Source organism: Rhinolophus sinicus, linkage group LG12, assembly GCF_036562045.2.
Source record: "Rhinolophus sinicus isolate RSC01 linkage group LG12, ASM3656204v1, whole genome shotgun sequence".
NCBI classification, from domain to species: domain Eukaryota; kingdom Metazoa; phylum Chordata; class Mammalia; order Chiroptera; family Rhinolophidae; genus Rhinolophus; species Rhinolophus sinicus.
The window spans coordinates 63,466,586-63,482,446 of NC_133761.1; positions in this window are offsets into that span (position 1 = coordinate 63,466,586).

Below are 15,861 nucleotides of genomic sequence, written 5' to 3' on the forward strand. Positions count from 1 at the left end.
CAGATATTAGCTACCAATCATAAATTAAAAAGACAGAAAACAAAATGATGCACGTTCAGAATGAATGCATGTATTGCAATCAGTTAACCACCCCCCCCCAAAAGAAAAAACAAAAGTATAAGAATATGAGGCAGAATCATTTAACAGAAAACTACGGGGAGAGAAGACACAAAATTCTAGTCCTGACTGTGCCACTAATTAGCTATTGTGAACTTGAGTGAAGTGTGTAACCTCTCCGTGCCTCAATTCCATTGTTGGCAACATAAGGATAGAATTTGCATGACTTTTGAGAGACTTCCACTGTGAATTTCTACAAAGTGCTGTCAGCCACGTGGTCCTTTTTATTTTGGTCCCTGTTCCTAACACCACAGAACGTAGATGCCCTGTTCTGAACTCCGGATTAAAGATTTAATTAATATATATTTTGTGTGTGAGTGTGTGTGTGTGTGTGTGTGTGTGTGTGTGTATCAGCATTTCTGGCACATGAATTTTTATGTTATAAATTCATAAAGTCTCTAATATTTAATTCATATATAATCTTAATCTTAATCTTGAATAAGAGTTTCCTAATTGGGTTAGCTGTTAAATAAAGTGATATCTGCTTTGAATGTTTTCTCGGCTCCACTAAAGTGAAAAAGGAAGCCCTAGCAGCCTTTACCTAACATTTAATAAGCAGATCTTTTTTTCACTTGATCCAGAAATGCATAACTGTGTGTAACTCCATCTAGTCTTCCCATAGGCTTTTGCTTTCTACGTCTGAAAAGCCCTGGTCCAGTTAGTTTGAACTCATTCTTCCTATTGAAGTAGCATACTGGGATTCCTCTTTTTAATATGTTGACACCCTCCATTTGCATCTCTACCAACAGAGCACAAGGGTTCCAATCCCTCTACCTGCTCACCACCACTTTCCTGCTGTTTTTTTGACAATAGACATCCTAACAGGTGTGAGGTGACATTTCATGGTGGTTTTGATTTGCATTTCCCTGATGATTAATGACGCGGAACGTCTTTTTATATAGCGGTTGGCCATTTGTTTGTCTTGTTTTGACAAATGTCTGTTCAAGTCTTTAGCCCATATTATAATGAGGTTATCAGACTTTTTGCTGTTGAGATGTTGGAGTCCCTTATATGTTTTGGAAATTAACCCCTTATTAGATATATGGTTTGCAAATGTTTTCTCCCACTCCATAGGTTGCTTTTTCTCTCTGGGATTGTATCCTTTGCTGAGCACAGCCATTTAGTTTGATGTGGTCCCACTTATCTATGTTTGCTTTTGTTGCATGTGTTTTTTGGTGTCATATCCGTGTTTAACTGAATTTCAGTCAGAGGACAAATGATATCAATTCCTTGATATTTTTATAGACGTGCTTTGGAAATCTTAAGATGATACATTTCTACTTTTTATTCATTCATACTGAATTTTACATATGTCTTATAGATCAAGTTGTGAATTGTATTATTCAATTTTATAAACCCTTCCTTAAGTTTAAATTGCCCGATTAATCACTTCCAAAGGTGGGGGTATTAACATTTCCCATTATTACTATGAATTTGTCCACTTCTCCTTATGATTCTCTCAAGTTTTGTCTTATACTTTAAATTGTTGTTATGAAATACCTGAAAGTTTTGAACTTCCTAGCAAATAGTTCTTTATATTATTATGGGATGACATTTATATGCCTGATAATGTTCTTGATACTGAGTCTATTATCCATCTAGCATTACTTGCTTTTATATGTAATTAGTATTTGCCTGACATCTTTTTTTCAGCTTGTTACTTCCAAATTTTACTTAGATTGACATTCCTTGGGGTTATTTACTAATTGGATTTGTCTTCACTATTTGTAAGGTCCTAGGCAATAAAAAGATATTTGTTAAATTAATAAATGAGTATATTTTAATCTGTCCTTATGTCTGGGGTGGAGTTCTTACATAAATAGCATATATCTGGAGAATGTGAACGTTCTCATGTGAAATTGTTGTTTTAATTCAATCTGACCACCTCCCTCTTATAACTGAAATGCTTAATTAATGTTTCTACTTATTGTGACTGTTGATATATTTGGATTTATTTCATTCTTTGTGCTGTGAGATTTATATTTGTCCCAAATAAAGATTAAATGCATTTAAAAAATGCAAAATGCAATCAAGGGTAGGAACTGTGCCTTATTTATCTATGTAACCCACTGCCTCGCATAGTACCTGATTTTACCAAATAAATAAAGTCAGAGCGATCTGAAAACATTTTATCTATTTTAAGTACTTTGTAAAGCACCTTACAGTTCATAAATAAAATATATCATAAATATAACTCTTCTTAGAAATAAGTGAAGCCTCAACCCTTAGCAATTATGTCTACAAAACACTTTAAGGTCTAAAATTTGAAATCATAATTCTCTCCTGTAGCAATTGTGTCAGTCAACAAATTCAAGTGTGCAAAAACTTCCTTTTTCTAAAGTGAACTTACTGTCTTTAGCAGTAGGTCTAGACTTACTACAGAAGAAACCAATGAGACTTATTACCACAACGTAACTTAGGCCCTGTAGTCTCAGGATTTAGCTCTTCTCTATGGCCCTAACCAAAGAAATTGGGCATGTTTCTACCATCCCTAACCCTCTATCCTCCCCAGGACTGTCCTTGAAACAGGAAGGCATAGCCCCTGCTCAGTAACTACCATCATCTCCTCAGAACAAAACGTTCCTGTTGCTACTCAGACTTTCGCCCCCATCTCTGGTACCAAGATTCTTTATTTCATCCTGGGACAGAGGGAGCAGAATTTCTACTTGTCCTCTAAATCTGTATTTTATGTTCTGAATGCATTTGAACTTCAAAAGCCAATAACTGTAGTTTCTTCATGCTATTTTTTTCTCTCCGTGATTGTGCATCATCCTTCCCTGAATAAAGAATGTTGCAGGTCTCACAGATCTCATGACATTAACAGGTGCATGGGGGCGGGTGGTGGGGGAGGAAGCAGAGTACGGAAAGGTCAAAAAATTGCCAAAGAGATGAAGTGATTTGCCTACTGTATCTACAAAGAAAGAAGTCCTGGAAGTCAACAGAAATTGGCTTGAAACATGAGTAAAGATATTAGCTTGAATCATATAAAATATCAATAACCCACCATTTTTTACCTTTAAAAAAAAGACAATTTCCTATGGGCCTCCCTACTGGAAGTGCTATAAGCAGCCAGTTCATCCATCTTAACATAGTCTCTCTTTAACAAGGAATTCAAGCACCATCCTGAATCTATATAATCCGTGTTTTTCTGTAGAGGAATAGACTTTCTCTCATAACACCCAACGAAGAGATGAAGGTCAGAAGCTCTCCAGCATCAGGGAAGTTTTATAAGGTAAAAGCCATGTGGATAGACAGAATAACCAGAGGTGGTACAATGTCCTTGGTGTGTAAAAGCAAGGACACTGGAGCCAGATGGCCCGGGTTCTAACCCAATCCACTATTTTCTAGCTCTATGACCTTTCTGTACCGCAGTGAGAGGGGAGGGGGTTAATCTATAAAGAAGGGATAATAACAGTACTGATCTCATCGGGTTGTCATGAGGGCTGAAAGAGTGAATGCTGGTAAGCGCTTGGCTCATTCTGTGCCATGTGAGTGTTGTTATTATTATTAGATGTTAGGGGCTGAATTACGTTCCCCAAAGATTCGTATGTTGAAGACCTAACCCCCAGACCCTCAGCATGTGATCTCATTTGGAAACAGGGTTGTTGCAGATGCAATTCGTTAAGATAAAATCACACGGGAACATGAAAAGGGGGGAATTGTGGACACAGAGACAGACATGCACTGAGGGGGACACCCTGTGAAGATGAGGTAGAAATGCGGGGTGACACAGTCCAAGCCGAGGAACCGTAAAGACTGACAACAAAGCCCCAAAGCCAGGCAAGAGTTGTGTGTCAGAGTCTCCTTCCCAGCCATCAGGAGGAGCCGACTCCGCTGACCCCTCAGTCTTGGATCTGTACCCTTCAGAACTGTGAGACACTTTACTTCTGTTCTTTAAGCCACCCAGCTTGGGGAATTTTGTTATCGCATCCCTGGCAAACGGATACATTCGCTAAGACACTCCTTTCTAGAAATATGACCAAGAAGTCTAAAAACAAATCTCCTTTTTGTTTTAAAAGACATCCATCCACTTCCTTAAAACACGATGCAGTTTGACAGAGAGTGGCTTCCTCAAATATCCACCGGGGCTTTGGAGAACACTGCCTTGTTGCCTGGACAGCACACATGAAGAGCGTGTTAGGGCACGGACAGCCGGCCAGTTTTCCATACATGCTCAGCAGGCTTTGTGCGCTCACCCTGATGGACAGGTAAGTTTCAGTATGATGTCAATGTGTGTGCTTCCAACTCAAGCAAATGCCTGGGCAAACACGTCAACATCTAAAACCAAGGTCAACTACAACTCAGGAATGCCTTTAGCTCATCCCAATAAATATGTTTCTTCACTGAGAAAGGAAGAAGTGGAGGGATTATCACAGCACTCGATCAAACATTTTCATCTAAATTAATTTGACATTTCAGGGGAAATGCCTTGGTGTTTAATACCTTGTTTCATTTTGTCATCTCTCTGCATGTAAAGCTTGGGTTCCTTTATAGCTCTGTATCTGTGATCTCTATCCGGAATTTAACCCTTAAGTTTATCATTCACCGCTGAAAGTATGTTACTCTCACTTTCCCTAGTTGTTTATGAGATTTTTAAAAACAAGAAACATGCTTTACTCTTTTCTTAAAATATACGCTACATAATCACTAACTCATAGAAATCATTCAAAAATAATTTGCTGTGAAATGTTCAGAACAGACAAATCTACAGAGACAGGAAGCAGACTGGTGATTGCCAGGGGCTCAGGGGAGACTGAAAAATGGGCATATGGAGACTTTAGGGAGAGATGAACACATTTTAAAATTAGAATGTGCTGATGGCTACAGAACTGTACATATTTACTAACATCATTGAATTTTACAATCAAACTGAGTGAATGATATGGTATGTGTAAGTTAGTCCTCAATGAAGCCGTTAGAAATAGTAATGACTTGATCCTTTTTAAATTAAAAAAATATATATATATGCTATTTGAATTTTTATAGCCAGGAATATGGACCTGTAGACACAGGAGACAAATGGAGAAGCTTAGGGTTGTTTTAAAAAGCTGTCGCCATAGTATAGCTAATTAACATCTTTAATATCCATCCATTTTCCTCCTATTACCCAAAACATCTCTTGCTGTGGAAACATTCCTAGTGTTTGATTATGTGTGTTACTTAATTATGTTTTACAATCTTTAAGAAAAAGGCTGTTGATACCTCAGAGAGATTGATTGCCTAATATTTAGACAGCAGCCACTAGTATTTTACATTCACGATACTGCTATTTGAGGAAAGATTATTTGCCATGACAAATCCTCAATGGGAAATGAAACAAAATCTTAACTAGAAAAATATTTCTATGCCAGAGTCATATGTGCATTGCAAGAGGGAAAAACAAAGTTCCTTTTAAAGTGGTTTTAATTATTCAGAGTCTCTGACGTGATTTCAATATAATACAACCCAAATGCTGCCGTAATCTGCCAATTCCGATGAGTAGTGCACTGTCTGGGCAAGGATCCTTTCCCTTCCAGGTCGTGTGGATTCCATACTCAGAGCCTCTGACTGCCATGGAAACTGAGTCACTGGACTTACGTTAATTCAATTTCCTACGCGTCTCTAAATGCCCTTTTCGGTTCTTTTCTAGAGCAAACTTTTAAAGGCCACATCAACACTGTCTAAAACCCCAGACTCCGGGGCTGTCGGCCACCCATATTGAAATTGTTTAATACTTCCTTAGAAAGACACAAAATCTCACTTTATCATCTCAGAACTATGCTGCGTAATTATTTCTTAGATGCTTCCTCTCATCCACTGTTCTCTGATTTCTATCTCCTCATTGAGTCCTCATTTCTGCCAGGAAGTCTTGGCTGTTCTCAAAGACCATGCCTTTCCTCATCTTCAAATGCCCAACCCACTAACGCGTTGGATTTCGCCCATTTCCCAAGAGCCATCCCACAATATACTTCTATCACCAACCAGACAGAATAGCTGACTCCTTTTATATCCTCTCTGTATTGCACCACTTTCACTACGTTTATTATGTACACGTAACACGCGTGTCATACAGCAACTTGATTATCCTCTTGCCCCCTTACACTGTAAGCCTGTGAAAATAAGAGGTACGTTGGACTACCTCAGGTTCTTCCTGCTCCAACCCTCAGGCTCACCCAGCAGCATTCGCAGAATTACAAAGTGGTCTGTCTGGTGCAGCCGTTATGGAAGGCAGTGTGGAGGTTCCTCAAAGAATTACGAATAGAATTGCCATATGACCCAGCAATCCCTCTCCTGGGTATCTACCCAAAAAGTCTGAAAACATTTATACATAAAGACACGTGTGCTCCAATGTTCACTGCAGCTTTGTTTACAGTGGCCAAGACATGGAAACAACCAAAATGTCCTTCGATAGATAAATGGATAAAGAAGCTGTGGTATATATACACAATGGAATACTATTCGGCGGTAAGAAAAGATGATATAGGAACATTTGTGACAACATGGATGGATCTTGAGATTATAATGCTAAGCGAAATAAGTCAGACAGAAAAAGCAGAGAACCATATGATTTCACTGATATGTGGTATGTAAACCAAAAACAACAAAAGAACAAGACAAACAAATGAAAAAAAAAACTCATAGACACAGACAATAGTTTAGTGGTTACCAGAAGGTAAGGGGGGTGGAGGGTGGGAGATGAGGGTAAGGGGGATCAAATATATGGTGATGGAAGGAGAACTGACCCTGGGTGGTGAACACACAATGGGATTTATAGATGATGTATTACAGAATTGTACACCTGAAATCTATGTAATTTTACTAACAATTGTCACCCCAATAAATACATTTAAAAAAAGAAAGTGGTCTGTAATGTCAATGAAATCAAATAGGAATGGTCATGCCATCCTGAGCTGTGATCACAACATCCACTTGTATCCTTTCCAATGGCAGGAACACTGGGCAAACACGCCTTATCTGGCTATGTGTCTGAGGAGCAATCTGTACTTAACCAAAAGAACGTCTCTGTAAAAGCTTTGAAGGGGGTGCATGCTTTTCCCAATGTCCCCTTGCCCATGTCCCTACAAACCTCCCCATTGCTCATGTTTTGCAAGTTTCCATCAGCACCTGGAATGATGTTTATGTCACTCTGCTTTCCTGATACACAAAGCACGGGTGGACTTCTCCATGACCAGGACTCAGTGCCACCTGCCATGGCTCGGCTGGACGACCTCAGGACACTGTTGTCCCTGAGTGTCACAGTCCTTCTGTGTAAGTGACAACCTCGTATGTTACTGTCAGAATTACAGGGAGAACGCGCCCAAGGCAGTGTTTACAATGCCTGGCAGAGAAAATGTACTAAAAATATATACAATTGACGGTACCAACTCAATTCAATAAATGTGTATCGAGTTCCTTACCACTTCATGTGTTGGACATTTACAGATGAATATGAGGGCCACACACGGATTTGTCCTGAGGACCCCAAAATAAGCAAGGCTAACACAGGACCTGTTGGCAAAGAGCTTAGAATCTAGTGAAGGAAGGAGAGGTTTGCACATGCAAAGGGAGTACCTTGGTGCAAGCCCAGCGATTCAGAAATGTGTGCCGAGTGCTTTTAGAGCACAGACGAGGGACACCCGTGGAATCGGAACACACATTTTCACTCTTCTGACAGCTTCAAATCACAGTGAAAACTCAGTGCCTAGACAGTATGGTCGTTATGAATAATGAAATTGCCATGACGATTGCTGGGGACACAATGCAAGGTGCCAGGTATTATGTGACCCCATTCCAGAAGCATCATGCCTTTTTGGAGATGCCACATGCTGGAAACCACAAGCACGGTCTCATGGAGAAACAGGACTCAAATCTGCATACAAATGTCCAGGCCTCAGATGTATAGAAGAGCCTCCAGATAAAAGCCTAATCGATACATATGTCTTGCATGTTTTCCTATTTCTGGTGATAACTTTAAACTCAATGTGAAGAGACAGGGACAGATGCACAGTTTCTGCAAAGCAGATGCCGTCGCTATGCTTCTCAAAGCCTGCTCTCTTTCTTTTCTAAAATAGCACGTTAATTTTAAAAGGCCAAATAATAAAAGACATACAGGGCGGTGAGTGGAAAAGTTGCAAAGCTCACGAAGCCAATTTCTCATTCTAAGTGGCCCCTGGGGAGTGAAGAGAAACTTCACTGCTTGTCGGACAGGAACCTGTGTGGCTATTTCACACTTCACTGGCCTTACAGCAACCTTCGCCGACGGAGAATACCATGCGGGGAACAAGACATGTTTAGGTAAATGAAGTCTAGTGGGTGACTGTTTAGCATGCATGACAGTGCTGAAGGAAAGGCCACCTCCTCTGCCTCTCAACCAGGTGACAAAGAGCCGCGGGGGAGGGCAGCCCCACCTACAACCCCGTCCCCAGACTGGCATCCACTGCACTTCTCTTCCTTTGCCCCCCCCCTGCACCCAGCAGGGGGTGAATGCACACGTTCTGGCTTACACCCTGATTCTAACCATCTTGGGAACAAGCACAGCCTACAAAAGCTTTCGCTTTCCCTGCAACAAGTAACAAGTAATTCTTGTTATTACTCTGATTAATAAACACTCCATAATAATAACCTGGGGACATCAGTCAACACCAAATGCACCAATACTCCTCAAATATACCGATAACCAACCTGACTGCCTAGAAGGCACGTGTGATGCAAGGAATAAACGCTGAGCCAGAGGCTGAGAGATCTGGCTACTAGACCTGGCTCTGTACCCTGAGCTGTGACACCTGACTCATTCATTACCGCTCTCTCTTTTAATTTTGTCGTCTGAAATGTAAGGAGATGACCTCAATGGTTTGGAATGCCCCGGAGAGCTCACAGACCAGCATTTTTATGAACCTTCTGGATTAAGCCGGTCCCCTCTACAATATCTGAGACCATACTGAACTCTATGAGGAAAGGTAACTAGATAATATCCTGGAGCTTTGGGGGCAGGGGGCGGGTGTGACTGTTACATATAAGGTAGCTCCCTGGAGAACTCACTAGAACATGTAAACTACTGAGCTTCTTCAAACCACCTCCTCCTCGGTGACTCTACTAGACCCCAAATTCACTTCTTTCTGTTGGTAGGAACAAACTGCTGTACTGCCTGATAAAGAGCCTATCTGTGAGGGGTTCAGAGCACTTGACAGATGCTATCACATGAGAACTGTTAGCGAGGAGAGGGGAGCCAGTGGGAAAAATCACTCTACTGATAAGGACTCTGAAACACTGAAAGTCAAGTGACTTTCTCTGGAGCACCAAGTGAGTCAAAGGCAGCATAAGTCTCCACATCCTATTGACTCACCAGGCCTCACAATTGTGTCAAATGCACACGCCCAGGGAACACTGATGTCCCCTGTTATGGATCTGTCTCCTGGGGGCCTCGGCTGTGCTTCTCCCTCTCAGACCCTTCAACCTCCCCACCTGCACCAGGTGACATCCAGCACTGCCCTCAGGCCACCAGGAGCACCTGTCGTCTCCACCGTCATCACCTCTCCGCCCTCAGCAGCTCCCCGGTCAACAGTCCTGCTGATGCCCTGATATCTCATCCCGTCGTCACGCCAGGAGGGTTCTCTGAATGCCTTCCCCCTAAACCTTGTTAGAGAACAGGAGTGTCCGCAGCCCACATTAAAATGGACACAGAATTTGCCTTCTCGTGTTTATCCCCTGACCTTTGATGTCTCCTCCCGGCAGGAGCAGCCAAATAATGTGTGGGGCCCAGCGCCAAAGGAAAACGAAGGGTCTTTTCTTTAAAAACCATTACGAGCTTGAAGGCAGTGCCAGCTGAGCACTAAAGCCAGCTCTGGTCCTGTGACTGCGGGACATCACACACACCTGAAGCTGGCCCCGCCGCCCAGGGGCTCTTCTCCAGGAGGTGCACACTCCTCGAAAGACGCACATTGTGCTGACCTCTCTCCCACAGCCACCCCCACAGAACTTTGGCCAGTCTTTTGTCTGCACAGGTTTATTTGGTGCCCAGCTGCCATCTGTTGTTCCCCTGTGTCAGCCCCTCAGAGACAGAGCTGTCAGCCAGTTAATTCACTAGATTCACTGGCCACGTCATCCTCACATTCCCCTTTCTGGTACGGACTCCATGACCCGGGCTGTATTTTCATGGACTTGTTGGCCCAGCGGAAACTGTGTGAAGGTCCCCTTGCATGTGGTCCACCTTGGGACAAGGCTTGACCCTGGACAAAGTCTCCTCGGCAGAGGGCTCGATTCCTCTTCTCCAGGATAACAGACACTTCCTTCCTTCCTTATTATCGAGAACCAACGAAACATCTGCAGGCCAAGAGCAGCTCTGCCAATTAGCAGAGGCCGCAGCCTGAATCAATAAACTGCAGCCTAAAAATAAAGCCATACAGTCCCTTTGGAACACGGCTGGACTTCAAACAGACAGAAGTGGAATATTCCTTAATGACCACTGTTTCATAATTTTTTTTTTTTTTTATCCTCTTTTCTCAGGCACATTTGACTCTCCAGGGTATTTCTAGGCATTGCAATTTAGAAATTTAAATCCATTAGCGATCTGCAGATAGCGCCATTCATCCTGCCAAACAACCCTGGGCCTTGGCAGCAAGTAAAATACTAAGAATATTATTGGGCGTATTATTGTTTACATCCTCTGACAGAACTAGTGTTTTGAACTGTTGGAGTCATTTAGAAAAGCTGGGGTGCTCCACGTTGGTCATCACAGTCAAGTACATTTTGCTTGAAGTTATGTTCTGGGCATCAACTGAATCCCAGAAATTTAAACTAGAGGAATTCTGGACAGGAATCCTTATGGGATTCTTTTGTAAAGGAAATCCTTATTTTGAATATAAGTAATGATCCCTTAATCTATCTTTTTCTGTAAGATATTTTACTATATTCTGGTAGTAGGCAGAACATAATATGTGCCCGAGCTACATCATTTGAGACAAGTTACACTTAGAAGCATTCCATTCCATTTACTCAACTCAATAGAAACCATGTTAAAAACCCTCAGGTGGAGAGACCAAGTTCTCAGTATGAAGGTAATTAATTGCAATGCGTATACTGCAGCAATAAGGGGGCCGAATTTGTGACACATGCCTTTCTGGTAAAGAAAGAAAGGGGCGTAGACACACAGGCACATGTGCCTGAGGATTTGTGGCTATTACAGAAGTTGAAATGAGAATTCAAGATGCACATAACCCTTCAGTTTTCAATCAGAAGTAAATCAGAAAGGGAATGTAAGGCCTCCTTCCAAAAGAAGCTCTGAACTCGGGGGTTAGGAGGCCTGGGTCTTAGTGAGATTTGGGGCAATAACAGGAGACCTGTGTTTTGGTCAATAAAATGAGAGTTTTGAACTAGATTACCTCCAAATTTCCTTCAAATTCTACATTTCTGTGACAGAACTTACATGATAAAATGGGGCTGGAGAAGCAGTCTCTGATAACAAGTTCCTCAACTTCCTGCACAGACAACTAAGATTTAAATACAGAAGCACCACCCTGCTTGTAAAAGTCTCTTTCACAAAGCTGTTCAGCAAATGTATTAAGAACACAACCAACTGACAGGAATTTTCCATTCCTATTTATTCTCGAAAAGGACTAAGATGGGAAAAATGTACGCTGACCTGGGGGAAAAAAAAAAAAAAGCCATGTTTCCTAAATCACTATATTTGAAAATTATTAACAGAGTTTAAGAGATTTCAGCTTTTACTAAATATTATTTTCTGAAACATTTGAAATGTCTTTGGGAAAAAAAATGGGCGTTCATGTTAACTGGCCAAAAATTTTTCTTTTTCAAACTAAACTCACGCCTCTTCTGTCCTGGCCCCCATGTCTGCTTCCCACTCTGCCCCTTTCTTGGTTTCCTTTATAAAAACCACTCAGATCATCTCTGTTGGTCTGATGGGCCCTCGGGATTGTACCTTTTACAACAGCATTACTTTTCATTTCCCTTTGGGTACAATGTTCTTCAGGCCAAATTACTTTTCCTTGACGTAAAAATGTTTTAAGGATATATTTTCTATATCTGGAGGGGAGAAAAAAAAAACATTTATTTGATGGACTCGTTTTTGAGTTGTTAAAACAATCCCCAAATAGTCAAACTTGAGGGGGAAAAGAATATGAGTTTGTAATGGAGGAAACACACCAAAGTAGGTTTCTAAAGCTCTGGGATGGCAATTTTTAAAACTTCTTTGCCTTTCCTAAAAATTGGATGTGTTTTAACCAATCTTATTTGCATGTCATGCCCTTCCAAAGGTCTTAAAATATAGTTTCATTATGTTATTTGCAGATCCTAAGGACAAATGTTGGCTTTGTATTTTATACTAGTTCCTTATTTGATAGAAACACAAGAACTCCATTGTTCAAATTTGCATGCTCCATAAAAATACGTCTTTGAGTAAATTATACTTACAAAGCTTAGCATCCCATTACCTACTACACTCATTGCAGGTTATAGAAAGGTTGTTGCAGAGACAGGACTATCTCTAAGGAAGTTTTGCAATGTGGGAAAACATGTATAATATAATCCTTCCCAAACGCCACTCCACAATTTTTATATTAGTAGAAATTGGTTAAAAGAACATCACGGATAGTTTTTATTTTGGATGACTCTTGTTAGAAAGGCAATATATTGAATAACTGTTCAAATATTTATTGAGCATCTGCTATGCCAGTCTCAGGGCCGTGTCCACATACGCAGCTGAAGCATGTCTGAAAAAAGCCAGAGGTTGCTTTGTGAAAGGAGGGAGCAGGCACGCCTGCGAATCCTGGGTTCTCTACCGTCTTCTGCACCACCTGCCAGCTGATGGAAGGGCCTAGTTCTTCTCCAATTGCCCTTGCCTCTGCCTCTGAGTCACTGCCTAGCCATCTGCTTCCAGGAGTCCCTGCACACCACACACACCTCCATACGTGGGTGGGATGGGCCATCCATCACCACTTGCCATTGCCCTGGGGACAGATCTGTTTCAAGATTGTCAACAAATTTTTACGTAGTTTTCTACAGAAGAGCCATTTTCACCACTGTGACTTTTAAAAAATCATAACAAAACCGGAACTAGGGCACAGGGGTGTTGGTTCTGACCTTCTAGAGCAGAAAGTTCATATACCTCGCTGAAAGTGACAGGCTCACTGAAGACGAAGGGCAGTGAATTGTTTAGGTGATGAGAAACCAGACAGGCCTCCACTTCACAACTACACACCAGTGGGCCAGTCTGGCTAAGGCGTCCCTCACTTCCAGAAGCAAATAATGGCACTTTCCATGTGTGATAACAAGGAAATTCGGAAGTTCCAGCTTCCTTGATTATTTCGTTACATTGGGTTTTATTGAAAAATCAATATATCACATTATTTCATGTAAAAGAAACTATGGATTATGGTAAATAAGACATATCTTGAAAGATCTTCTTACTACCACACCCTTTGAAATGATAGAAAAAACGTAACAAATACCCCCTTTAAATGCATAGCTGACTTTACAAAAAGTAAGGAAAACCCCCCCAAGGACAAAGAGAGGGCATCTTACATCTGAGTGTAAACTAGCATTTCACGCAGAGCTGAGCCCTGCACTTGCTCATCTCAGTTCCTAGAGGACTGCCTGAGGAGTCCGCTGCAAACCAGAAAACGAGGTCTCGGGGTACCAGGTAGGACAATGAACTAAGGACCCTCAAAGCGATACAGCCTCAGTAAAAGAGGAAACAGGAAAAGCCAGATAGCTTCCGAGACTGACAACAAGGAAACACGGATTCAGCATAACACCAGGTATGTGCTCTCTTGGGTTTATAATTTCAATTTACCCTACCTGTGTCTCCAGGAACCCGACAAGCCAAGAAAATAGCACAACAGGGCTGGATTCTGAGTGCCAGGGCTGCCTGACAAAGCCGGTGCCAATCTTCTTCAGAAGGGATGCCCCCTCTGCCCCATCCTCAGAGGGTCCCACCCATGAACATAAGCTCATGAAAAAGCTACCAGACACAGCCTTCTCCCAGTGAAAGAACCGTGGGTGGTCTCCTTTTTCCCAGGAAAAGAGCACTGCTTTCCTAGCAGTGTTGCTGTTGCATTACATACCCTAGGAGGAAACATAAGATTCCAACTGATCTCCTGGAATCTAGTTGGTAAGGACGGAATGAGACCACTAAGTGCTCAGGAGAAAATGGAAACCGAGTAGGGCTGCTATTCCCTTTCAATTACAAACGAGAGCAGAAACCAGAAAGCACCACTGGTTTCCCAGGAAGGCCATGAGGATGGCTTCCGGGCAGCTGCCACGTGGAAACCACCAAAAGTCTGTGACTGAACTTTTTAGAGATTGGCAAACCGTAACTGTAACAAAGGTATCTTTAGAGGAAGCCATTTGAATAAATGCAGACAAAACGGGCAACTAATTTTAATTGCTTAATTTAAGTACATTTTATGCTGGCAATAGCGTCCGGTGTTCTAATTTTTGTTGTCACTATGTTTTTCCTTCACACAAGGCAGAAGCCAAAGTTCGACTGTTTCCAGTGGGCAGCGAGCCAGAAGACAAAAGCATGTGAGGCCACACGCTATGATAGGGCATTGAGTCTGTTAAGACAGAGGTTGCTCTGCAGAGATGAAACACAGGATGGCGATGCAGGCAGAAGGGACCAAGGGGAAAGAACGGCGAAGGGAGTCAGGTCTGGAGGTCAAGGGAAGCAGGAGTGGACACCAGACGTCCAGACAAAGGGTGTGGGGGGAGCATTAGGAAACTACGATGGGTATCTCCAGATCCAGGAAAGACAATGGGGCCCTCACCAAACAAGACCATGCGTGTCTTCTCAAAGGAGCGGGGTGACATATCTGACTTGGGAATATAAGGAAGATTCTGGTGAAGAAATTAGTCGTTTGCCAGTTTCTTGAGCAAAGTTCTACCTACAAATAAAACTCAAACGATTTCTTTACTTTTTGTTAAAAACTATACTGTTGTAAATATGGACTTGAAAAAAATATTTTTAAATCCTTTAATGTAGGAATGCAAAGCTGATATAATTATTTTTTTAAAGCAGCTGTGAAAGACTGAGGAGGCAATACCTGACACATTCCCCTCAAATACTGCTTTAGACAGATTGTTTCATTATATCTTTCTTTTTCGTTTTGTCCTCTTAGATTACTAAGCAGGGACTGCTATTTTTATTCATTACTTAAGTATTCAGCACTACAGTAAATGTTTGCATAATTTATTATCTAACCCCTTAATTTTCAGTTTAAAGGAAATGAAAGCATATTCTAAATAAGTTTACTTAAATATCAGATGTACATAGCTAAAGACAGCTGCTGAGTAGCATTATAAAATCTGGTTTGGAAAGAAATATCCTTCTGCAAGAGAGTAGAAAATAAAACTACATAATTTGTGCTTCCATCTCAATAGAAGACTCTCCATAGCAGCTCATGTAACCACTGGGCAGGGTCCCAAAGTAAGTGATTATACTTACAGATGCATCAGAAAATCTCTCCAATGTGGGAATGAAAACTGTGGCACCAACTTCTGCCTACTGGATGCATTTCACTGAAGAGCTCACCAGTTGCTCAGGACTGAATTCCCCAAGGGTTTATGTTGCCTCTAGAGCAGGGGTATCCAAACTGCGGCTCGCAATCCATTGTTAATTGGCCCGCAGCAAATTCCAAAAATATATTTAGTTTACTTAAATAAACCAGGTGAGGCAATATGTACTTCACCTCGAGTGAGTGGCCCGGCTGTTTGTGTATTTTACCACATATGGCCCTTGGTAAAAACGTTGAA